General features: G+C 40.6%; 1 protein-coding gene across 3 annotated transcripts in view; it reads left to right on the top strand.

Moving 5' to 3' along the window:
- The window catches only part of LOC147147626 (tetratricopeptide repeat protein 28-like), a 203,552-nt gene that overhangs the window by 132,387 nt on the left and 45,271 nt on the right, over nt 1-25,894 (top strand). The window lies entirely within an intron of this gene.

Below are 25,894 nucleotides of genomic sequence, written 5' to 3'. Positions count from 1 at the left end.
AAGTGGTGATCTTGAACACCACTAACAGATGAATCATGTAATGTCCTAGTTGGCCTAGTACAAGTTCTCCCTCCCTCCCTTTGCTGCCAGTTCCCTGTAAAGCCCCCCTAATCAGAGTCATATGTGTGTCACACCATCTGGCCTCGCTCCGTACACACTGGAGCCTGGCGGATAGATCATTACGGCTGGGTCGGTGTTTTTGTTTCTGGTGTGGACTTTTTATCTGGCCTTTTGGAGGTTGAGGTCACTTCCTAGAGGCCGGAGGTGGGATGTTGTTTCTGACTGGATTTCCAGGACATATCTACCTTCCAGTGTAGAACAAAGAGTCTTAGCCCAGTGGCACAGATTACTGTCCATTTGTAATAGAGTACAGTAACATCTAATGTAAAGTTTGGGGAATTGTTAAATGAAGTAATCAGTTGTTCCATTAATTGTCGGACAAAAAGAGCCTGTTGGACCAAATGGCCTTGCTGTTGTGTCTTATAATTGGGGTTTAGGATAATCTTTAACTTAACTTTAGGTCTAGTACAGGGATGGGCAACTTAAATGCGAGAGGGGGCCACAGTTTTTCATTAGTGCTACTGGGGGGGCCCACGGACTTCCTAGCCAGATTTATGACAAATAAATAAATATGGACAAAATACATGTAACATGCTTGCCCTTAATATGTTTTGTTTTTGATAATACATTTTTCAATGCATGTGTAAAAGATCCACTATCCTAACTTAAAGGGTTTGAAGCAAACAACAAAATAACCACATGTTGTAAATTATTTTCCAGTGCAAAGGGCATCACACGCATGCATAAATATCACAATTAAAGGATGGCACAAAACTGCTGATCACCAACCCAACATTATCTCATTTTGTACATTTTCTACAAAAAATCAACTCACTCATAATGTTAATATTGAGGTAATATGTTTGTCATGCACATCATTCCTAATCCACAAAAAAGTATTAGGCCTACTCACGTTGTACTTGTAGTATAGGGCAGTAGTGATATCACAACTTAAAACCACAGTCAACCCCTGCATTTCCACTGTTTGGTACCCGTCGGTTCACATTTTCACAGATTCCCCCCCGCCCCCTTTTTTCCTCATTATTGTTTTCATATTTTGGATTTTTCTTGGTTTTTCCAGGATTTCTTCCCCCATTTCCCCCTGTTTTTTTTTGTGGAAAATGTGGGCTGCCAGTTGCCCATCCCTGTTCTAGTATGTTGTGACAGAACTTAAGCTCTATAAGCCTAACAGAGCTGGTGCGTCTAATCATAATCAACTCTGGACAAGCTCGCTCTTCATCAAATTGTTGATTTAACTGGCACGTCAATGAGAGCATTGTGTTTTTAAAAGACATACTATTGACATATTTGAAAAGCAAACCTCCAGGATAGTTGTTCCGATAGTTGTCCATGTCTTTTTCCATTATAATTAAATACTTTTGGAAACAATTTGGCAAACTTTTGGATTGTTGACACTACAGTATGAATTTCAGTGTGCCATTTACTATTGAAGTAGAGATTTCAGATAAATAGCTAAAACATATACAACTAACATGCTTTGTATAGTTCTACTAATAGATTCCAAAACAAGAAGTACGGTAATTGCATTCTAATTCTTCAACAAGGTGAGGTCACTTTAAATCAAGAAGTGTAAATATCAGTAAAGTTAACATGCAGGGGATTGTCTACATCTGCTGACAAACGCTATACGATCTTATGTGGGACCAACAACAGAAACAAGAAAAACGAGCCTACTTTGGCCAACTGTGCTTTAAGATGAACAGACGTAGCACTGATGGTTTAGCACAAACTTGAAGAAATAGAAAAGGATGTGTGCAAGCCCTAAAAAGGAAACGGGATGAGAATTCAGAAATGTGAGGCTTGTTCCGGCTTGGAGTGAGTGCTTTGTCAGCCATGACTCTGTGTTGCGGGCCTTACCAATGAGGTCATGACTTGCGCAAAGTTAGTATTCCTTTAACTCGCAGCCTTTTGGATTCATCCTCAGCAGCTACAATCACACATACAAAGACATCTTGGTCTTGTGTTGCTGTTTGAGTTTTTTCTTCATGCAAGTCAGCATCATTAAAAAGGGTGAACATGATTCAAAGCTGTTAGATTGTGTTTCCTACCAAACCTCAAGTCGTCCAGTCCTGTCTGTATGCCCGTGGCGTTTTCATCTGAAATAGTAGGTTTAACAAGAGGGAGGTAACCCTCTAATTTTGGGTGTGAGTATTTAGGAGAAACTGAGCTGGGCCGACGACAGTGCAGTCTCTAATTATGTCTCGTGTGATGTTCAAAAGACTCAACAGCTGACTCCCCCAACCCCAAATTCAAATGTGAATTACAATCAGGGAAAAGTACAAGAGACAGAAACTTTCTTGGTTCACTCTGTCTCCTATCAGGAGTCCCATTTTTAGCTTTGGAATTGTTTATCTACGCTTGCTCTCAGTCCATCTGCTGTGATTGATGTAATGCAAACTTTGCTCCAAACAAAGTGACACGGACTGTTTTATCGCTGATGTTTATCTTTTGGCGAGGTTGAGGTGGCATGGATTCTTTTAAACCTCAGTTGGTGTAATGACAGTGCTGAACCTCTGAATACGGAGTGAACGAAAAGGCTAGAAGTGGGTGTTCCTCTTGACAGGGTCACAGTTTGTCAGCAAGCGTGTAGTGGAGAAGATCATTAAACAGTCATTAGGATATGGACATGCCTTTTCATTCTTTCAGAGGGTTGACACTAATAAAGGATGGCACAAGGGGAATCGGGCACAACTGTCTCTTTCCTTTGCTATCCAATACTTTGCTGATTAAAAACTAGGATTGGAAGAAGAGACAAGATGGCAATTTAACTGAAATTCTTGGTGGGGGCATGCGTGGAGGCGATTATCGTCACGCGTAACCAAAGATGACGGCCTATCTGTCTCTGTCCGTCCCGCTGTATGTCTTTTTCACCTAGGTAAGAAATGACCTGTTTGCATATCTTACCTAAAGTATCTACTGTATGTGCAGTAATACTCAAAATGCTAGTAAAACAACCACGAATAAGAATGAGAAGCTGAGGATACGTGCTAGACTGAGATTCCGAAGTATACGTGATACAGTTTTCCCAGCCCACATTGTATTATTAATGAGGCACCGCCTGCTCGGCCTAGTGGTTTAGAAAACCTAAACAGCAGCTCGCTTAACCATGAATCATGAGGGATGGACAGCTAGTGTCAACCAATGGGCCATGAACACAACTGGGAAACAAGGATCGGTGTGCTTACAGGCAATTACAGTATGTGTACGTAAATGGAGCACCTACCTGTTTTCTGCATTTTGTGATGCATATGTAGAATTTGCACATGGAGATTATTGCACATGATTTGATATTCCTTCATTCCAAGCAATTTGAATGTTTTGCCAAAGAAGACATTTGAATTATGCCCTGTACAGACGTTGTAGGGTCAAAACCTCATAAGTCACATTTAGGTGCATTTCATATTTTTTCACAAATCTATACTATTGGTCAGTCCACACGCGTGGATGTTACTTTTACACATTATTGACCATTGTAACGTGTTTGAAAATGGCTTGCGTTCTTTCACAATGCAATGCTAAGGGTTGAACAAACTTGACATTGCTGGGGACTCTGTGACCATTTCGGAGGTACAATGTTTTGGCCCGACGCCAGTGATTTTTTAAAATTTTTTTTTTTTTACAGAAGAAACACAAGGCACACTGTTAAAGCTGCTCTAACAATACTGTACTTATATCCAAACACTACTGCGCAGTGTGTAAAATGAACCCCTCACTGTTGGGAAGTTGAGTAATTCATCTTATAATATCAGTGCCTGTCTGTTTTTTTCTCACCTCCTCTTACAATCAATGGCAATGCTGAGGGACAGATTAGATGACAAATAAAGAGTGACACAGTCGCAGCAGACCATTCGCTTTCTGCTGAGGTGCACTATATGATTACAGATGAGAGCCAGCAGACCCGTTGGTATTGCACGCAATTGGCCAACAGGCTCCTTCAAATTTACACGGCAACACACGACAATGACGAGGTCATAAAAGTGTTGATCGTTGCAGAAATGGAAAGTCTCGTCCTATATCCCAGCAGGTAGATTTGATGTTTGCACAGTTAGAGGGACAAAGACAAAACGCGCCCACTCCTGTTTCTTTGATGTTGTCTGATGGTAACGGATGGAGGCCGATTAAACACATTCCAGCAGAGCGCTAGTTCACATGGTTTTGATTGAAATGGATTGCATCTCTGTGTCGCCAAGTGAAACAAATGTTTGGAGTGGTCTCATAAAGCTCACTTTCAGGACACTTTTGCGACAGCCTGCAAGTGATGCGGGGAGGAGAATTAAAGTGTCTGCTTTCAAAGTGTGAGATTAATTCATTATCTGATCTCATCGGCCTAATCCTTTGGACTGAGCTGGTGAGGCATTTTCATGTGAATTCTCATCCCTAGCCTCAGGGCAGTTTAAATGTTATTCACCAATAACTGAAATACATTTGTGACTCCCTACTTCAGCTAAACCCGATAATTCTTTCTCCTCCTCTTTGTCCTCTGTCCAGCCCAGTCCTCGTCCAGAATGGCCGGAGAGCCATTTAAAGCTGCATCCTTCTCTCCAACCCAATCGATAGAAAGGCTGTCAGCAAGATGAATGGAGGTTTTAGGAAGTCCATTTTAATGAAGGAGAAAGCGAGGGAGTAAGCGAAAGAGATGTACTTGGATGGAGGGGAAGAGGCACAGCTGGTAGTTATGAATAAAAGAAAGGAAAGGGTGAGGAAAAAGAGAGGACAGTAACTAATATGTGGATACAAGTATTGAACGCGTTTAGAATTATGAGCGTGCTGTTTAATAGTGTCTCTAGTGACTGATGAACGATTGTGAGGAGTGTATTGAGTTGGGTTAGCTAGTCCTAATTGTAGCTCAGTAGTATAACATGAAATGAAGTACACCCTTAGACAAAAGCCTTTATCATTAGGCTGTGCAGATTTCATTTCACTGCAAACCTCTACATTAAATCCTCTGGTTCATGAATTATGAATGCATGTCTGTAGTAATGTATATGTATATGTATACATGTATATGTATACATATATATATATGTATACATATATATATATATATATATATATATATATATATATACATACATACATACATACATACATACATACATATATACATATATACATATATATATATGTATGTGTATATATTTATGTATATGTATATCTGCTTCCATAACTGAAGCAATTCCCCCTAGACTTATGCACATTTGAATTCTAGAGATTTAAAATGTTTGTTTGTTTTCAGTCTGTTTAATGCATGCTGCATGGTAATTGCTGATTAGGAGTTGAGGGCAAAGGTTGTTGGACCAGTCAGCGGTATAGACAACAATGTCCTCTGGGCACTACCCCGGCTGAACCCTATTTTCACTCATTGGAGTCATTTCTGGCTGTGATTTGTCATTAGACAAGTCAATTTATGCATATGGGCTATTCTTCCGATACTGAAAATTGCATAAAAATAGAAGATCACAAGTGGTTCAGCATTTATCATTTTCCCTTCAAACCAGAAAGTCCCTTGACTTTCTTGGCTTTTTTTCTTTAATGTTTTAACAGGAACTGAACTACTCCTGACCACTCACATTTTTGTTCAAAGAGACTTGCTGTTGTAAACAAGAGAATCATGACTGCCAGGTTGAGAGGTCAGCAGAGCGACAAGTACGCATTATATAGAGTGTCGCCAAACACTGGGATGTCAGAGACTGCATTTATGCATTTTGAGAGAATGGACTTTTGCAAGGCTCCTGACATTGCGCCAAGGACCGGGATTATAGCTGCTTAGTCTGGCTCAGTCCAAGCCTCCAAACAATACATATACCCTAAGAAATGCTTTCATTCCCTTTCTCATTCTGCCTCTCAACACTCATTTTAGCTATTGTCCCATGTTAAGGCAGTGTCAGCATTCTTGTCCCTGTGGCACAATATTGAGTCCTTCTCCAATCTCTCTTGGATGGGAGCCCTCTTACTTTATGAGGAGGTGGAATGTGTCTTTGTGGAATGAGCTCTGAGAAAGCAGTAAAATGGATTGAAAATACGAGGCCCCAAATGAGTGAAATGAAAGTGCTACGTCTTAAGAGCGGACAGAGGCCTACGGGTTCTGTCTATATATGCTATATACGTACATGGTCTCGAAATAAAACTCGAGACAGGCTGTTGCTGGACTCACACCAATGTCCTATCTTAAATAAAGTATGGAACCATGTGGCACAGAGATTGTAAAATATTTAGTCGTGAGACCAGAGGCAAAGACTTCCCGGGTATTTTATTGTAGCACAGTTCACTTAAGAAAATTTAGTAGCTATTGCCGGTGCTGTCATCAGATTTAATTGCAGCTTGTGGCAAGCTTTGATGGAAGCGACGTGGTTCCCTTGTGGTGCCACGTTTTGCTACGCGCGCGCGCACACACACTTGTAATTGTTTTCAGTTCTATTGTCATGGCTTTCAAAAACAGCTCCATAGCGAACCATTTTATTTGGTGTAGGAACTAAACTGGTATGTAGAGGTTCTGTCCTTTGAATGCTCGATACAGAAATGTTATATCCTTGGAAACTGATTATTGAATAAAATCTGTGATTTACAACAGAATATGGATTACAAGGTTTTTCTTGAATACAGCATATTAGTGTGTTACAATGTGGTGTGCTGGTACGATGTATTTCTATTTACTTTGTTGATGTAGCCATCATCGCCTGACCTCCACACTTGCTGCATAGGTTTCACTGGAAGATAGATACTAGGGATGTGTCACAATACAATAATATCACGATATGAACCTCGCGATACGATAGTTGTCATGAGGTTGCCGATGTATAAAAAGCAAACGATACAGTATAAAAGCTCACTCTAGTGTAAAAAAACATGTACATGATGACAGCATTCACAAAGAAATAGGCTTGGCCAGTCATGCGCACCTATTGGCAATTAGCGTGGGTCTTCCAATTTTTTTTTTTTTCCAGAATATGTTCTATGCTGGCCCACTAATCTAAACACGGCATTATGATTAATATTGCGTTTGTGGAATATGAGAAATCCACTCGTTTTTAGCTAGCTCAGGGGGCAGCCATTTTGTCACTTCTGTCGACTGAAGATGACTTGTTGACGTAACAGGGCTCAGGTAACGATCAATCGCAGCTCACCTGTTTTTTGAAGCTGAGCCATGATTGGTCGTTATCTGAGCTCTGAGCAACTTCGATGTCATCTTCAGTAGATAGAAGTGACAAAATGGCTGCCCCCTGAGATGGCTAAAAGTGGGTGCATTTTGCTGTTTAACTCTTATTCCACAAACGGAATCAGAATTGCAGTTGAAATGAATCAGAATGCCATATTTCAGTTAGTGGGTCTGCATAGAACATATTTTGGAAAAAATATGTTTGGGTTGACTTCCCTTTAAACATAGGTGGTATCAAATTAAACTGCATTAAGAAAACTAACCACCAGAGGGTGCTGGAACTGCACAAATGGAAAACAATTTGGGATTTTAAACAGATTTTCTGATATTAATATCGTGACATGATGACAACGATATTTTGTGTCAATTTTAATATCGCAACATCACGATATTGCCGTATGCAAACTACAGTATGACTACTCGAATGCATGTGTTTCAGTTACTTTCATTTAATTTTTTTTATGCCCAATTTTAAAACTTGCTTCGGCTGAAAAAAAGAGGAAACATTTGTTTGTTTGTTGTTTTTTGGGGGGAGTTTTATTGCTATGAAAAGTGAAAAGTAACTTTGAAATAGAACTTTTATTCAACATTTCCCCCATTTAGGTTTAGACACCATGACTGTTTCAGTGTTTAACAGGAAATCGAAACTGAGCTGTTCATGTAATGTGAAGGATATTCCCGTACAAGTAACAGCTTTAAAATCTCCTTTCCCTATAGTAGTCTCCCATCCAGTGCTGATTTAGTCTCAATATTTTCAGGCTGCAACTTTTTTTTGTGCCACTGTTGTTGATGAGGAAGATGTTGTGCTGCGTGTGTCTCTGTGTAATGATTTGATCCACTGTGAATGTGTGCATGGGCACGTTTTTGACTTCATTCAGAGAGGCTTAGCATGATTAGGGTAGTGTGATCCTCCGAAGAGTTAATGATGAGAGAAGCAGTCGCTCCACAGAGGCCAATCACACGCTACTTTCTGATGCCATGTGGAGGCTTATCTTGGTCTATGTATTGTGAGTCTGCCTGTATGTATGTCAGTGTATGCACTCCACTGGTTGAAATGTGTGGCAACATACATGATAGGATATGATAGGATCTTTTATAGCATGATAGAATTTGTTACAATCCACTGTGAGCAAACATTAGTCGATGTGATTCCATTGTATGAGTTCTTGACTTCTGAGGGTTTATGGAGAAACACAGCAGACGCAGTAATTATACAGTTTCATTATGCTAGTTTCAGAGTGACAGATAGCGATAGCATTTGCTTTAGTTCAGGGCTTACACGATGTGCTGCGGAGGCCAGTGGTGTCAGTGTGTCTCCCTCCCTTGCACTCCGGGGGACAGAGTGACGGGCTTAATGACACTGTCGGGGGTTACAGCATATCTCCAACTCATTTTCCAGTGTGATTGAAGTTCGCTGTGGGTAGCGTTTCATCAGTGCTGAGCAGACAAAAGGGACCTTTCCAGTGTTGTCCTTGTATTTGTGCACAGTTTGTGAACGCCTGCAGCTCCAAAGAGATGCAAGCAATGGCTTTATGGCTGTTATATGGACTGTGTCACAATCTCACATTCTCCGAGATGATGAGTTTTGTAGGGCCTTGTCTCTAGCGTGTACTTCACTTGTTTATTGCCTGCCATATATACACAGCAATGCGTTTGCTGGCAAACATTAAACAGGAGTCTGCACAAATAAGATTCTATGTTGAGGCTGTAAAGCTATGTTGCCTTTGTGATGCACCTGATTCACAAACAACTTCCTTTCATGATTGAGTTTTTGATTCAGGGAGAATCATAGTATCACTATAGGGAAATATGATCTTTGTTTTGTGTTGTTGGCTCCCAATCCCAATTCTGTGTCACCGCATAGATGTTTTACTTTGCTTTGCACACTGTACCAAGTTGGAATAAGAGGAGTGCAATAGTGGGCTATTGCTTTCTGAGCAATTTCATCCTAAGTCTACAAAGCCATGCCCCTTGCCTTTACTGCTGCCCAGGTGACATTTTAGAGACTCGTTACACTTCACAATAAATTAGGCCTCATCAGTTTGAGGCAGCAGATGTAGAATGAGTCATATAATGATTATTGTTGTTGGCTCCATTGTGTTGCCCTCTACTTTCATTTCTGACTTTGACTGCTTTTGATTGGTTCCTCCAAGTCTGGTTAGTGAAGCATATAGTATGGCAGCGAAGCCTACTTCCTGCCTTGCAATTGTAGTGCAAATATAGCCCCTGATTGCTCCATTCCCCCATTGTGACGGTGCCACTCTGGAAGCCACACTGGTGTTTTCTTGGTTCTCTCATGGCTGATTTAAGATTAATTCAGTTGGTGCTTGTATTGCCGCTTTGAGTCAGCTGACTTTATTCAGCTCTCACAAAGCATACAAAGTTTCCCCTAGCTACTCTAGAGTGGAGAGAGTCAATGAGAGCCAACTGTTCCTCAGACACTGGTAAATCCCAGAGCTTACTTTCCATGACCTGGAGACAAATAGCATTCTAGACAAATCAGCCCTTCAAATTCAGCCTCCCTGCATGAGTGTTTGGTAAACATTTTCTTCTATCTTACTTCCTCTATTAGGATTTGCTGCCTTCTCTTCCTGCAAAAGACTTGAGTTAAAGTAGCGGTGACAAATGTGTGTTTGGGTTTTCTGGGCACAGGTTGCTCTAAACAAACTGTGCGTGCTTCTCAGGTGGCTCAGACGATATGCCAACCTAATTTGTGGTTGAGGAGCTGTAACTATCACTCTTTGACTATGTCTTCTATTATGCCAAGGGCAAGAGATACAATCAGAGGCCCCGCCAGCAAGTATTTACCCTGCCTGTCAATCAGAGTCTGGTGGCGCACACTCGCAGCCGGAGGCAGCGCTGGCAGGTGGTCCAGTATCGCCCAGAAAACATGTCTCAAAAGCAAGCCATTGTTTCCTGATCACCCCTTCCTTTTTATCTGCGCCAAACCCTTCTCTACAACTTGACTCTACTTCATCTCCTACGGGTGATCAGTTTCAACCTTTTTTCTGCCCGGTTATCTGCTGATCATATTTTTAACAGAGAATCAGCAGAGCTATGTCCCTCTGTGCAAGTATGGGGACAAAGTCCACTCTACACCTCCAAACAGGCATATAACTCTTATATGGGACATAAAAATGAATGTCACAGGGATTTAGTTTGTATCGTGCTGTGCTGAGTTCAGTTCATGGTCTTAAAGCTGTGTCACAGTAGGAGCTGCTGATCGGCACCTTTTGTGCAAGCAGAACTACAATATGTGTGCATATATGAATAATGTGTTTGCTTATGTGATGATAAAACCCAGTAGTAGGATCCTCTTTTCAGTGTTTATCAGTCAAAGAAGTTCTCTGTCCTTGGCGATAAAGTGAAGGGCTCGGTGGGAGGTGTTGAAAGATTTGGGTTAGTCTGCTTTAGCTTGAAGGTGCCTACAGTCCATGGAGCAGTGAGGTGCAAAGGCGCTTTGGAGGTGTTCCCCTTGCCTCCAAGTCCCACCAAGTGGAGGTGTACAGCCCATGGCGGGTGCTGCAGGTTGCCTGCGTCACAGTCACCACCCACAACTCTGGTGCCAAGCTTGTAATTACATGTAGGGAATAAAAGCACAGAGGGGAGAAGGGATTTGTGCAGTGAGCTTGAGGTAGAGCGAGGTCCTTTACCTACATGGCATGTCATTGCAAATTTCTTTAAAAGAACACTATACAGAGTCTGATGGCATGAGTTGAAATGGGCAATATTTTCATTGGCTCTTTAACCTGTAGGTGAGAGATGAGCAGTGGCTTCTGGATAAGATGCATTTTTTTCCACTTGATAATGTTTCATATCCACTCACCCGAAGAGCAGTTCTCCGGTCCACTACTGGGATAGATACCTTGCTTCTAATGAACACAATTTGTGTACAACATGCAGTGACTCTGTTCAATGCAGAGCAGTGGGCCAAGATGCTCTGGCGTTAATGGGTTATATGAATATACCAATACAAAGTTGGCAGTATATTTACAGAAAATGTGTTGACATTAGAGGTGTGAATCTCTCCAATAAACGACATTTCAGGTGCGGTTCGATGCATTTTACAGTGGAACGATTCGATTCGGTTCGATTACAATTTGACTGGATATGATACGGCTCAGTTCGAGAAGGTATGATGCAATTATTTTCCTTTTGAAAGTAGTCAATCGTTTTAAAATATAGATTGATATCGGTACTGTAAATGTGGCATTTCCTGAAAAGGGATTTATCAAAAACTACAGAAGTGTATTTTTAGCTTTTGTCATGTTTAATAACCCATTAAGACGTTGTTGCGTTTCTCCCTTTAAAGCCGGGAGAGCGTATACGTCATTTTCTTTTTTTAATCCAGTTCTCGTTCTCGAAAGCCATATGTCTAAGCTCTCAAATTTTGGGGGAATTATGTTTCTATCTGCTACAGGGGCTGAGATATTAATTATTTTATAGGCGGCGAAAATGTCAGGTTTTCAAGGGTGACTCCAAAGACGACCGTAGGTTTTAGAGAAATGTCTCAGGAGGGGCTTAAGGCTTTAATGGGTTAACATGTAACAACATGTAAGAGGTCGCCAAAGCGCAAACTATTCAAGTTGATTAAATTCAAAGAAACAACAAATCATAGGCAACATCAAACCGATTCATACATTCGCTCAGGCCATCGGCCGGTTCAAGCTACATTGTGACATATTCATTAGTTCATCAAAGCCGATTTTCAGATTCAAGTCGTTTTTCATTACACTTCTAATTGACATGCATTTTTCGTGGTGTCTGCTTCTCATAAGTATAATAAATCATAGAATGAAGGCAAAGCACAAGAGACCTCCTGTCTTAAGTTGATTTAGCCACCAGGAAAATGAAGAACCTCTCCCCAGCCCGATTCTACTGTATGATAAAAAGAAGCAAGCTCTTTAAAATTACAGTATGAACACAGAGACACTGTAAGCTTTGGCGTTTTCAAATTTAATGTCACAAAGATAAAACTAAGAGCTGCAGATGACAATACGAGTTGGAGTTCATGGTTGCATGCACTTCAATGCTGTACACACAATCTTTCTTTACCAATTCAACAGCCTCTTCCCTTTTTGAAGCTCACATTTGCCTAAACAAAATGAAAGCATCTCTTTTAGCATTTGAAAGCAGCCAAGAATCAATTTCATTGAAATCTGCTTTAAGCATGAGTTACTGTTGTTGAATGGATTAGAGGCGTAGTGCAAAAGTGTCTCCACGAGAGCTGTGAGGTGCTGACACTGCCTTCATTTTTTTTTCATTGTGTCAGCAAGCTCCAAGCAACAGCCCTGCTGTAGATCAATATGATCCGGGTCTCTCAAACCTTAACCTGTGCAACTTTATCTCTTTTCTCCTCTCCTCTACAACCCTCATCTCTCCTCTGCTTTCCTTTCCACTCCATAGCAAACTGAAGGAGTCTTCTTCTTGTCATAGAAAAGGGTTGAACGAAGTAGTGTAGCATGTCAGACCGGATTTGTCCAGCTGTTTGTGCTGTCAGAGACAGTGCTTCCCATCCATGGGCCGCCAAAACATCCTTGAATGACCAAGGAGCGCAATGTCCTTGGATTGACTGGCCGGCTTCCTGCTGAATTCTGTCATATGCAGCTGGGACCCTGCAAGCTGTGCTTTATTTGGCACCGTGTCCGAATCAACTAGAAGCCATAACAACAGCAAGTTGGCTTCTGAAGGATAGGCTGGTTAAAATGCATACTTCCTTTTATGAAGTTAACAATTATTAGTTTGACGTTATTCCAACCAGCGCTTTTCAATTTAGTGGTTAGCAGAGAAAGAACTTTAGCTTATTCTGCTCGTCCGCGACAAGGGCACCCTTGCGTCATCGTCCCTCTGTACTTATTTATAAAAAAATAATCGTCCTCTGACACCTGTCTGTCTTTTAAACTGCCTTAGCCCTTACATTCGGTCAGTTGCGTTATTTCGCAATAAAAATAATTATTGCGAAATAACGCAATATTATTTTAGGAGGAGAATGAAAGACCTCCGCTTCTGGGTCGTAGCTTTAAGTGTACGGCAGAGCTGGCCTGAGCATGAACAGGTTTGGAGAGATTTTTACGCTCTAGAGATGTCCCAGACAAGGACATACTTTGCATGCAAACAGATAAGGTATGTTCTAAATGTTCTAAATGTTAACAAAACAAAATTGCTATCCTTTTTCTCGTCAGTAAAATGGGCGTCCACTAGAGGGCAGACTATACTAACTGTGTGTGCAATGTTAATGCAGGTAACACACATGAAAAAAGAGCACTGCACAGTGTTGTGCAGGCTGTCGTGATGGAGGCTCCGTGGTATTGCAGAAGAGAACAGTGGTATTTCTTTTTAAAAGAACCCAACACAACACGTCAGTCGGTACTTGGCACGGCAAGGGACGATTACAGGGACAGACGAAAACCCACTTCTGTCATTGCTTAGTCCGTCCTTTTAAAAAAAAAAAAAACTTTTCATGCTCCATCCTTCGCCTCCAAAATGGCCGTCCCTCCGTCCCAATCCGTCCCTGAGACGGAATGTCCATATGTGGTGGTTAGCACGGCAAAAACGTGCTTCTTTAAAATTCCAGCATGGGATTCTTTCTTTTGTGAAGGTAGCCTGCTCTCTTGTTCTCAAGTATACCTTATGAACTACTCAGATATTTATGTTTATTGTAGTTCTTCAATTCCATTGACCAAGGTACTTTTTGAAGCTTTTGATGTGGATTTCCATGCTTCTAAGGAATGGGATAGAATGCAGGGAGAAAATGTTGTTTTTGTATGTGACAACCATGGTAAATGGACTTTCACTGCTTCAGACTGACTTCATATTCACCTACCGGTGACGCAGCATCAGGAGCAATTAAGGGTTCAATATCTTGCTCAAGGACACTTCGGCATGGTCACGAGGGCCGGGGATTGAACCCCACCACTCTTCCGTGCCGTCCGATAATTGCGCCACATCCTTACCAAAAGCCGTACAGTACAGTTCAGAATGCCATTGCATGCTTTGGAATGGATGACATAGCACATGCAATAGACATGCCGTGATTTTTTTTTATTGTTTCTTTTTGTAACATTGCCATTTTTGCAACTTTTGGGGAACTTATTAGAGTAAAGGCCCAATTTTTGTTTCATCTCACACTCTAAAGTGACTGTTCTCTGACAACCAATCAACGGACGGCAATATATTGAGTCACCTGTTAGATTTCCACAAAGGATCCAGTGGGTACGGAAAGTGATCAGACCCAAGAAGACTCTTGGCTGTACTAGCTCAAAGGGTGCTTCTATTCAATACCGAGCATAGGGTCTGAATACTTATGACAATATGATATTTCAGTTTTTCTTTTTTAATAAATTTGCAAACAATTCTACATTTCAGATTTTTTCCGTCAAGATGGGGTGCAGAGTGGACATTTATGAGAAATAAAATGAACTTTTTTTTATTTGGGCAAATGGCTACAATGACACAGAAAGTGAAAAATTTCAAGGGGTCTGAATACTTTCCGTACTCACTGTAAGTGCCAAAAAATGGTACCATGGATAAATAATTGTGTCGCCACTTCCAACGTTTGTCAATAGACCCTGCAAAAATGATGCACCCTTCCAAATTGAACCAACTACTTCTCCATCGAAAGAGGGAATGAGATTTCTGTTGCGTGTTCTCACTCAGAGTGAATTTAGCCTCTTCTAAAGGCTATTAGTGTAAAGAACTAAACACTAAACAGGCATCATGCCCCTCTTTCTGCAAGCTTAGCGGCTCTTATAAAGTGGCATGCCTTGGTGTTTACCTCAGACCCGTCCTGAAATTACTTTCAAACACCACTGTGATTTCCTTTCCTGTCACCGCAAGGTCTCTAAAGAATTGATTCCCTTCTCCGGCAGACATCACACAGCTATGCCTGTGGAGATTTGACTTGAGCACAGAAATAAGCAGCAACCCTTCGAGGCTTTGCTCTGATTTAGAGTACATTAAGATCCATTCACAGTGCCCTGCTTCCCCAGTGTGCCACCACTTCAATTTTCTCCTCTACCCGAGTTTATATTCATGTGTTTATATATCAGAGGGCAGGAGTGTCTGCTTCTGTGTCAGAACAATGCTGACATCCTGTCACAGGGGACCAGTGTTGTGACAGCAGTGTGGGGTGAGAGAGGGGGTCATGTGGAGGACATGTTGCCAAGAACCAGCTCAGCTACTGTGTTGCCCTCTCTTCATTTTCCTCACCAAACATTTGACCATTTATTTAAAGTGGAAGTCAACCCAAAAATGCTCTTTACAATATGTTCCATGCGCCTCCACTAGTCTCAACCTGGCATTCTGATTTATATTACGTTTGTGGAATATGAGTTAAGCAGCAAAATCCACCCGTGTTTAGCCATCTCGGGGGGCGGCCATTTTGTCACTTCTTTTGATTGGAAATGACATCACAGTTGCTAAAGGCTCAAGTATCAACCAATCACAGCTCACCTGTTTTCTGAAGCTGAGCCATGATTGGTTGTTACCTGAGCCCTGAACAACTGTGATGTCATTTTCGATTGACAGCAAGTCACAAAATGGCCGCCCCCTGAGATGGGCAAAAACGGGTGGATTTGACTGCTTAACTCATATTCCACAAACGCAATATCAATCATAATGCTGTGTTTAGACTAGTGGGCCTGCATAGAACATATTATTGTAAAGAAATTGGGGGGGTTGATTTCCCTTTAAAAACATTTTTTTAAGTATATTGTCTGAGAATATCAACCTCTTGAATAGAGCACTCAAATTTTCCACCAACTCCAGTGGAGACTGTGGGATTCAGTTTGACTTTGTGGCTCTTCTGATTTCTTCCGCTCAACTGTTTGCCACCAATGGCTGTAGTATTGCCTCAAACGGGCGGAAAAAATATACAAACTGCATAAATGTGGCCACACAAACACACACACACATGCAGAGGCATATAACCCACAAGCCTTAAGATACTCTCGGAGTAAGGACATTTGAGGGAATGTATACTGGGTCTTGAGACTAACCGCAAATGATCTTCCATTTAGCCTGGCACCACTGCGCAGACTACCCACAGCTCAGACAAAAAAGGCTTTTTCACAAGCCAAAGCTCCGCTGCATCTTGTGTGTATCATTAGTTTACCATGCAATTCTCTTTGGCCATTGGCGCGTCTGCATTTTGCTGCTGCTTGTACAGCGGAGGTGGGTGTGTGCGGGTCCTGTGGCAGATAGCGTGGAAAGTGTCACGAGTGCCCTTACCCGTAGTTTGACCTTAAGCGACAATCAGTCCTTTTGTTAACGTGTCCTGTGAAGGCTAAAGGAATTATCAAGCTTCAGGCCCTTCAGCGTCATCTATGAGCTGGAGCTGGAGGTTGCACAGGTCCCAAATGAACAAGTGGTATCAGGATGTCATCACTGCCAATCAATCAGATTTGTTCTGATGATTGATTCGAGAAATTGGCTAACAGCTAGCTAATGCGATGAGCAGCGTGGTCATAAATAGATCTCCAAAAATAGGATATGCTAGAGCACTTACTTATCTTTTTTTTTAAATCTTTGTATCCGGTAGCAACAGATACGACCATCAGGAATATTATCTTTGAATCTGAGAGGGAAAAGCGAGGTCACGGTCAGTAATTTTGGCTCTGATTTGTGTGATTGTGCGTGCGCGTGTTTAAGAAAGCGCTCAGCCACAACTGTACCTACCCTCGCTTGGCAAAGCACAACATTCCCCTGCTTAAAAAACAGAAGGTTTTGATATGGCCGAGTGACTGTCATTTGGCCAATTTAATTGCGGCTCCTGTGGGATCCATATCCGTGTGCAAACACCAGACCGGGAAGGAGAATGAAATATAAACCTGTAAAGCTAGCTGAATATTTTATTATCCCTATCCCCGCCCCCAACGTTGATACCAGCACCATGGTTATTTTATGCAACACCCCTTTTAGCCGTCATGATTTCACACAAGCTCATGTTGTTTGTATTATATGCATGCACATTGCAGAAATGTTCGCTCATGCAACTTTTGGAACGTTATTGTGCAGGTCTGTTCTCTGTTCGTTATTACATTGAAAGGGAGATGTTTCCTTTTACTGTCAAGATGCATTTGTAGCAGGGAATCCAGATGTGAGGATGGCCTCAGCCTGGGGATATCTTTAGCATTCTCTCTTCTCATTCTTCAAACACAATCTTTCCCATCGCTTTTATCTGCCCTCTTCCCCCCCCCCCCCCCCCCCCCCTGTTGCCCCTCCACCCCTTCACCACCACTACACACACACACACACCTAATACCCTCTAGTGTTCACCGCCAGCTAGCTGCTGGAGCCTAGCTTGTTAAGGGAAACGCTGGTGCATGGTTCTCCTCACCTTCCCTCTGCTGTGCCTTTTAATTAGCCAGCTGGATTTTTGTGCGTGTGTGCGTGTGTTTGTGTGTGGGCGTGTGCGCGCAGGGGTGCATGCGCTTGTGTTACACATACATACATTTACAAATTCAGATTGTGGAGACTCACCACCCATAAATCCTTAGATTTTTTTTAGATAAGGTTAGGCGAGTTGTGGTTAAGCTCCAGGGAAATTAATGTCAGTCATTGTAATGTCCTCTATATTGATGGAAACACTGAATTGTATGTGTACTTCAATTTGTGGGAAAATGTGGTTGTGTGTGTAGCGTTTGCATGCAACACTACAGTCCTTCCAGCCACATGAGACACATTTGTATTGACTATATATCATGTTTGTCGTCGATAGTTATGTGGTATTCATTGTCAAAAATACTCACTCGTAATTGATGAGCATACCGTTATGTGTTTACCATTGTATCTACCGTTAGCAGACATTTCTTAGATATAAGCACTTGCACAAAGCAAAGGATGATTAGAGCCGGGTATTGATTCAGAGTTCCAAAATCGATTCGAATCACAAGGGCCCGATTCGATTTACGATTCACTTTGATTGGTTTTTCGATTCGGTTAAGAAACTGTTTCACGCAGTACCGTTTTTACTGTCATATATAAGACACTTAGAAGAAGCAATGCTGCAAATAGTAAAAACATCTTGCTTCAACTTGGTGCATTAGTAAAAATATGAATATTTACATTAAGAACTAAGCCAAATGCAGTTACATGAATCATGTAGTATGTTTTATTGAACATGACCTGATCAATACAATAAATACATATTTAAATCAATTCCAACCACAGCACAGGCTGTGTAAATAAAGTGGCAAAAAAACACTGTAAACTTATAACATTCACATTCCTGAGACTGTCTCACAAAGTTTCACTTCCTTGCCGTCTTTGTGTTTTTTTTTTTTTTAAAACCCCAAAACCTCCAGACATCTGCCTTCATGCTTGTTGGCGCTGATTTCAGTGCTTCTGCCATGTTGTTTTGATACGCTTCTCTCGCACAGTGATGAGAAGTCACATGAACTGATGGGAAAAAACATATTAAAATAATCGATTTATGGTTTTATGAATCGATATCAGGCTATGCAAAAGCTAAATCGATTCAAGTCATCATTTTTTTTCAAACCCAGCCCTTAGCACACAATATAGTACGTAACTTCACATAACGTTGCAAAGCTGCAGCGCCCATCAAGATTTTCTTGTCATTATGGTGAGGAGCCGCAAAGTTTTTATAAATTTACTATGTGGCGGTGCACCCCAAAACCAAAAGTTGCTACCCTCCTGTTCATTGCCATTACATTGTATGTACTGTAAGTGGATGATATGCTCAAGTAGCGCTGCTCACCCTCAACTTAGTTTGCTACTCCAACTGTCCATTCAACATGTTTCACTTTTATCAACATGCATGGTGATAGTAATCTAGTCTTTTCCCTAAACCAGTCATAAAAAATATTGCCATGGCAACTGCAGTTGTCCTGAGAGTGCCATTAGTCTATAATGATCACTTTTGAAGAATATCAGCGCTTTTTTTTGCCAAGGCATTCATATTTTCTGCAAATAGAAACATCACAGCCTAGCTCGAGTTAGCACTAAATTGCTGGCTAGTGTGAGAATTAAAACACACAACAGGGACTCAGAGCCACAGAACTCATGCTATCAATAGCAGCTCTGCCGCATGACATAAGAGGGTAATTATTCTAAGTACGATTCATTACCTCTTGCACATGATATGAAAGCAACCATTAGTCTAATGTTCTACTGAATATAAACATACTTAGAAGAGGAGTTTATAGGGGAGAATGCGGAACAGATCTTAAGACACTCTACTTGTCAGGATTAAGAAATAGTCTTGTTGGAGCTGAGTATTTGTGATTAACATGGCATCATCCCTCCCATGCCATCTCCCTCTGCATTTGTCCAGTCGGCTCCCAGCACAACCAATTTACCTTCTACTTTGTAATTAGAAGACCCTCAGAGCAACATATGTTTTGCTGTTAAGCACAAGTTGGATATCAAGAGTTTTCAATCAAATCAGATCACTTCCAGGGAAGGGCTGGACTTTGTAAATACAAGTACAATCATATGCCCGTAATGCTTTACTTAGTGCCGCATTACTCTAATAATCAGTCTAAAGGTTTTTTTTCAGTAACAAGTAATAGTAAATAAAGTTACTATTGCCAAACCAACAATCAAGTTCAAGTTACTCATCGTAGTTAATGTGCATTACAATTGCGGCGAGGATGAGTGGCCCAAGAAAATGAGAGGTAAATCACTTTGCTCAAACATAATGCTTTACTGAGCAATCAGTAAGAAGGCACACTTGCGTCTCACTCAGACAGAGAATAAGACGTTCAGTATCACAATGGAAAAAATAAGTCAACAACAAGGATCACGATAATTTGCTGAGTAGAAAAGACTCGTTTGTTTGTTTGTTTTTTCGGCAGGTAAATGTTGCTATTTTTGTGGGTCTGCCATTGTTTGACTGACATCACGGTAAAGCGAGTGGGAAAGAGAAAGAGAGAGCGGTCTGACAGCGATAAGTTATGATACTGACAGTGACACAGTTATTTAAGTTACAGAGCCAGCACTATTTCTTGTTGGCTATTACCAGAGATACCTGTCTTCATCATGTGTGTCAATGAGAAGTAAGTTCATGGATGTCCGGCACGGCAAAAACACGTTTGGCACAAACTACTGGCCTTTACTTTTGTGGGAGAATTATGTCAAAACCACCACATTATTATCCCTCGATAAGTCATTCTCTTCAGAGAACATGTTTTTTTTTCTTTTTCTGGCTGCACTAGAATTAAGTGTAATTGCACATCCACTACAGTTGGTGGCAGTGAGGGAACAGGTGTATGACTGGCTGATCTGTATGTCACTGATATGACAAATTTCACAATGGAGGATAATAGACAGGAGTCCACTTTTTTAAACTTAATAACCGCTGTTGACAGTCAGCTATATCAATACTATAAAACTGGGCGGGCTAGCAGTGTTTGAGTTAATGCCATGAGGGCTACCGACAATCCCTTCGCGGGCTACTGGTAGCTCGCGATCTACTTAATGGGCACCCCTGGTGCAGATTTTTCTTTTTTTTTTTTTTGTACTGAGCATGCACTCACACAGCACAGAGCAGTAGCTTTGAAGTGAACAAAAACCCTTCAGAGATACCATGGAAAAAGATGCAACACTGATGAAAAGAAAGGTGGGGAGAGATGAAAAAAAACAATGTTAAAAAATGCTATTCTTTGTTGTAAGTTATCTATTTTTTTTATTTGTTCTTTCTTTTTTTATTTCATGTTAATAAGCATACTATGAATATTATTTGTGTAGGTTAGGTGTACGTATAAATAGTTTCTGGACAAATACTACTATTTGTAGTTACGGCCTAGAATTAGAGGGCGTGACATTTTTTTCGTCTTCCTAAGGGGGTGGGGGGCGGGAAACGGGGTGGGGTCTTATGTAGCAGAAAATAATTGACAAGGACTTAGATAGATGAGTGGATGGCCCCTGCACTTTTACATAAGTGGGTCAAAAATGCCCCGAATTAGAATCACTGAATTTGACGCCATTTTGATGAAGAATGATCATTTGTATTATATTCAGTATAACGTTTTGGTCCACACAAATCTGTTCTAAACTTTGAAGTGCTTTTGTTTGTAACTTATTTAACATTTGTAACAAGGGCAGTATGATCGAGTCGAATATATATTTTCAGTTGGATGGCCAACGTCTCCACCTTGATTACCTTTTAAATCTGTCGGACTATTTCTGTTGTATACCTCGCAGCCATCATACATTGGGTAAGAAAAGTTAGGTTGTACGGAAGAGAATGGTTTGAGTGACAAAAAAAAAAAAAATCAAGCATTGATCAGCATGTAGCAACTCTATACAAAAAAAGCAGACACAAACACATGCATACACTTGTGCAATACATGATGTAGCTTCAGCAAGCTTCTAGCTGCAAACTGTAACAGGCATATTTGGATACACGTATCAAAACGCATTCTCTTTCACACACTACTGATGAATGAGACACAGGAGAACACATAGTAATGTTGGGTGATTCTGATTCTAATTTTTTGACACCTGATTATAACATTTTCTGTCACACAATAGTCATGAATGACACACATCTACACACAGTACATAATGTAAGAATGTTAGGCTAGGTTCACACCGCAGGCAAATACGACCCAGATCGGATTTTTTTCCCGCATATGTGACCTGTATCTGATTTTTTTATGACAGTCTCAACAGCTCAATTTCCGATTTTTTTCAAATCCGACCTGGGTCGCTTTCATATGTGGTCCTAGATCGGATACGTATCCGATCTTTTCCAAGGAATGGAACAGAATACCTGAGGAGGTTAGGAGACAAACCACTTACAAGGCCTTTGTTAAAAATTTGAGCACATGGTAAAAAAATAACTACACTTGCCAACACTAAAACATATACCGTCTGTGCTGTCATTGTCGTCATGTGTTCATAGCTTTTAATTGTGAATTTTACTGTACGCCTATCGTTAATTATTTGTTATAATGTATATTGTAAAATGTTTGAAGGATTTAGTGTCTTGGTATTTATATTTATATTTTGTAACTGTATTTCAATGCTTTTTTTTTTTTTTTTTTAACCTAATGGCTAGCTAGCTAGGGGACTACAGATGAAAAATAGCCTTTTGGCCAATTCTGGCTTTTTTTAACCATGTTTTTTCATGTGTTATGTGAAATTTACTGTCCCCTTTCAAATAAACCTATCTATCTATCCATCTATCCAATGCGACGGCGGTCTGAACGGCCAGGTCGCATATATCCGACATTGACGTCACCCGGAGCCCAAAATGCGCTCCGCGCAGGCAGAGGGAATGTGCTGGCAGCAAGGAATCGAAGTTGCTTTGAGTAAGACTATTGAATTTATATTTTACTTTAATTTAATCCCACTTGAACCATGAAGCATAAAGTGGACATTTATGGCGATCGTAGTAATTCAGCCACGGCTCAGATCGATTAATTTTTTACGCACGGTTATGATGTGACGTCATCGTTAGTGATGTCTCCATGAAATGAGATATTAAAGTGTCGCCTCGTCATTTTCCCAAAATATGACACCCAAAATATTTATTCCTACCTCCTACCTAATCGCTTCACTGTATAAATGCCCCGACACGCTGGACCACATTTGCTTCCGCAAACACGTCGGGAGCGACATCATCTCTTCTTCTGTGCATGTGGCTCACTTTGGCGACGCATGTGTTCATACAGCAGACAAGACCGAGGTCACATTTAAAATGTAATAAGAACGCTTACACAAAAAAGCATTTAAACATTAAAAAAAAAAAAAAATCTGAATTGAGCATTAAGAACTGCGGTGTGAACCTAGCGTTAATTATAGCTAGCTGATAACTGTTTTGCAAAAAATGTCTGTTAATTTCGAGAATTCACGGTCATGAAATCAAATAAAGTAACCAAGTTACTTTTTTAAAGGACTAATCAGATTACTTGTTCAATGTAACAGGCAACTCTGAATCTGACTACGTGGATGCCAAGTATTCGGGTAATGTTCACTCGCAAGTGGAAAATAGCTTGTGACTTGTGCCCTCTTCAAAGTGTTCTTTTGGGGGGGGGGCGATCATTTAAATTGTTTAGAGGTGGTCCCTGTAGTTGTGCATCCTGACTGTCAAGGTAGATAGACTCTTCATTATCTTGGCCTCCATCTGCGGAGAGAATGCAGCGTTGCAGTTTAGAGGAGCACTCATCAGAGCGACTTGTCTGTGCTTGCGAAAAGATTGTGGTCTTGCTTTTGCTGCCTATACAGCTGCACTCTGAAGTCAAGCAGATGAGCAATCCTCTGTTTTCTGCTCACAAAAGTGGAAGTTTGAGTTTGAGAGAACAAGCAAGGCTTCAAAAGGTACATGTAATTGAGCAGCCTCAGATAGGCTATCTTGGAACATGAAACAGCAACAGTTTGTGACGGAGGGTAATTTCATCCATGGGCCTGTTGCGTCGTTAAACTTGAGCAAAGTGCTGAGAGTCCTTGTGTCAGCAGGTAATTGGTTGCAGACATCAGCAACAACTTTAAGTGAAGGAAATAGGGCTTTGGTAGGTTTGTATACCTTTTGTGCATTTTATGTGAGAAAACTGACCAATGGAATATAGTGTTTTGGAAGGGACTGTTATTGTATTGATTCTTTTTTTTTGGCGTTGGGTTATTTTAAAAAAAAAAACATTGTACTTTGGTATTCATTTATTCAAAGCATCAGCATTTCATTATGTAGCCCTAAGGTACGGCTCAGTGGTAGAGTGGTCGTTTCCCAACCCGGAGGTTGTGGGTTCGATCCTCGGCCATTGTAACCATGTCGAAGATACTGAACCCCCAGTTGCTCCTGATGCTCCGTCATCAGTAGGTAGATGAGGTACAGTGTGAAGCGCTTTGAGTACCAAAGGTAGAAAAGCGCTATATAAGTGACAGTCCATTTACCATTTACAAAATTGTCATGTACTGATGGTGTGTGTATATATATATCTATGTGTGTGTATGTACTGTGTATATATATATATATATATATATATATATATATATATATATATATATTAGGTTCTGTCAAAGTTAAAATTCATTATGGAGATTACGGTAATTTAAACTTTATAACGCATTAAACATTTTTTGTCAGTTAACTCCGTTTTATTTACTTCCTGTGGCAGCTTCCCTCTGCTCACTTTTCAGCCAAACCGAAAAGGTGAGTCACTGTCACAAAGATGGACTTTTACATAGTTTTACTTTAAAAAGTTGCTCTACGGCTCATTAGAGACATCCAAAATAATTTGCGCACTTTGCAAAGCCAAATTCAAATACCATATTAGTTGTATGTCTTTGGTGTATCGTTCAATTGTATTTTACAGGGGAAAAAAAATCATATTCAGGGATCAAAGAAAGCAATTAGCACAGTCTTTGAATCAAAATATACTTTTATTTTTTTCCATATTAATTCCAACATTTTACTCAAGTAAATATCGGTTCCAAGCTTTGTTAAACATTGTAGTTGAAAAATATGATTAATCGCGATTAATTATGGAAAATTTTACAACTAACACAAGGTAAATAGTTACGTTTTAATATTTCAAGCCAAGCATTATCTGTTATTGACATTTATCATGACGCAGTTTATGTTACCGGTTCCAGGCTTGAGAGTGACCTTCCTTGTCAGATTGAATGTCCTCTCTGGTGGCCTGAGTTCAAACATTTTCCTGGCTGGTATGCAGTGGGTGGGACCTGTGGAAGGAGTTTCTTTATTAGCTGGTCGCGTGAGATTAATTGAACATCTGTTCAGGCAGAGAAAGCTGACCCCAGTCGCAGCTGTTTACCCACTGTATAAACATCTAATAAGCCTGCTCTGGTTATTTGCCTTGGAGATGTTCACATTAACGAATGTAGTTTATTTTATTTTATTTTTTATGTGAAAAAATACAATGGAACTGAAAAAACATTGTTCACTTGCAGGTTGTTAAGTGCATGCCATACCAACAGTATATTATGCTTAACTGCAAAGATATTAAAAAATTAGAAACCTGGTGAATTGGTAGTGGTGGATGAGGGAAAGACAAATCATAATATAGTATGAGTATTACATTTGATTACAATTAAAATCACATTGACTAAAAATGAATAAAATATAAAAACAAGTACTATAACGTACTAATTATGACCAATACATTTGACAGTAGCAGACAAAGCTCTCCTTTGTTCCGAACTGTGTTTTGGATCCTTGAGGAACAGCTTACGTCAACATAAAGTGCTTGAGTTGACAAAAAGTCCTTTAAAAGCTTGAATTCATCCAGCTTGAATTAATGAGTTAGTGTCTCATGAATATTGTTGGGTTGAATCCATCAATTTTTTCAATTGCTTGTCCTCATTTGGGTTGCAGTTGCAGCCAGCTGAGTTTGGGCAGCAGGCAGGGTATGCCCTTGACCTCAAGTCTGGTCCTCAAGAGCCCCTATCCAGCTTGTTATATATGACCCACCCTATTCAAATGATCAGAATTTGTATCAGGCATATGCAAAGCTTGCTGATGAACTGATGATTTGAATAAGGCGGGTTAGAGGAGGGAAACATTAAAGACAGGCGTGATAGGGGCTCTCGAGCACCAGACTTGGGCACCCCTGCCCTTGTTAGCCAATCGTGGGCACATATGGCCAAATAATCCTTCATACTCACAGTCACACCACCAAAGGAGAGTCTTCATTTAACCTCACATGCGAGTTTATGGAAAGTGGGAGGAAG

The sequence above is a fragment of the Filicampus tigris genome, chromosome 5 (assembly GCF_054856515.1).
Source record: "Filicampus tigris isolate MCC_2025a chromosome 5, RoL_Ftig_1.0, whole genome shotgun sequence".
Taxonomy (NCBI): Eukaryota; Metazoa; Chordata; class Actinopteri; order Syngnathiformes; family Syngnathidae; genus Filicampus; species Filicampus tigris.
The sequence above is the reverse complement of the archived record's forward strand: the minus strand, read 5'-3'. Positions and strand labels throughout refer to the sequence as shown.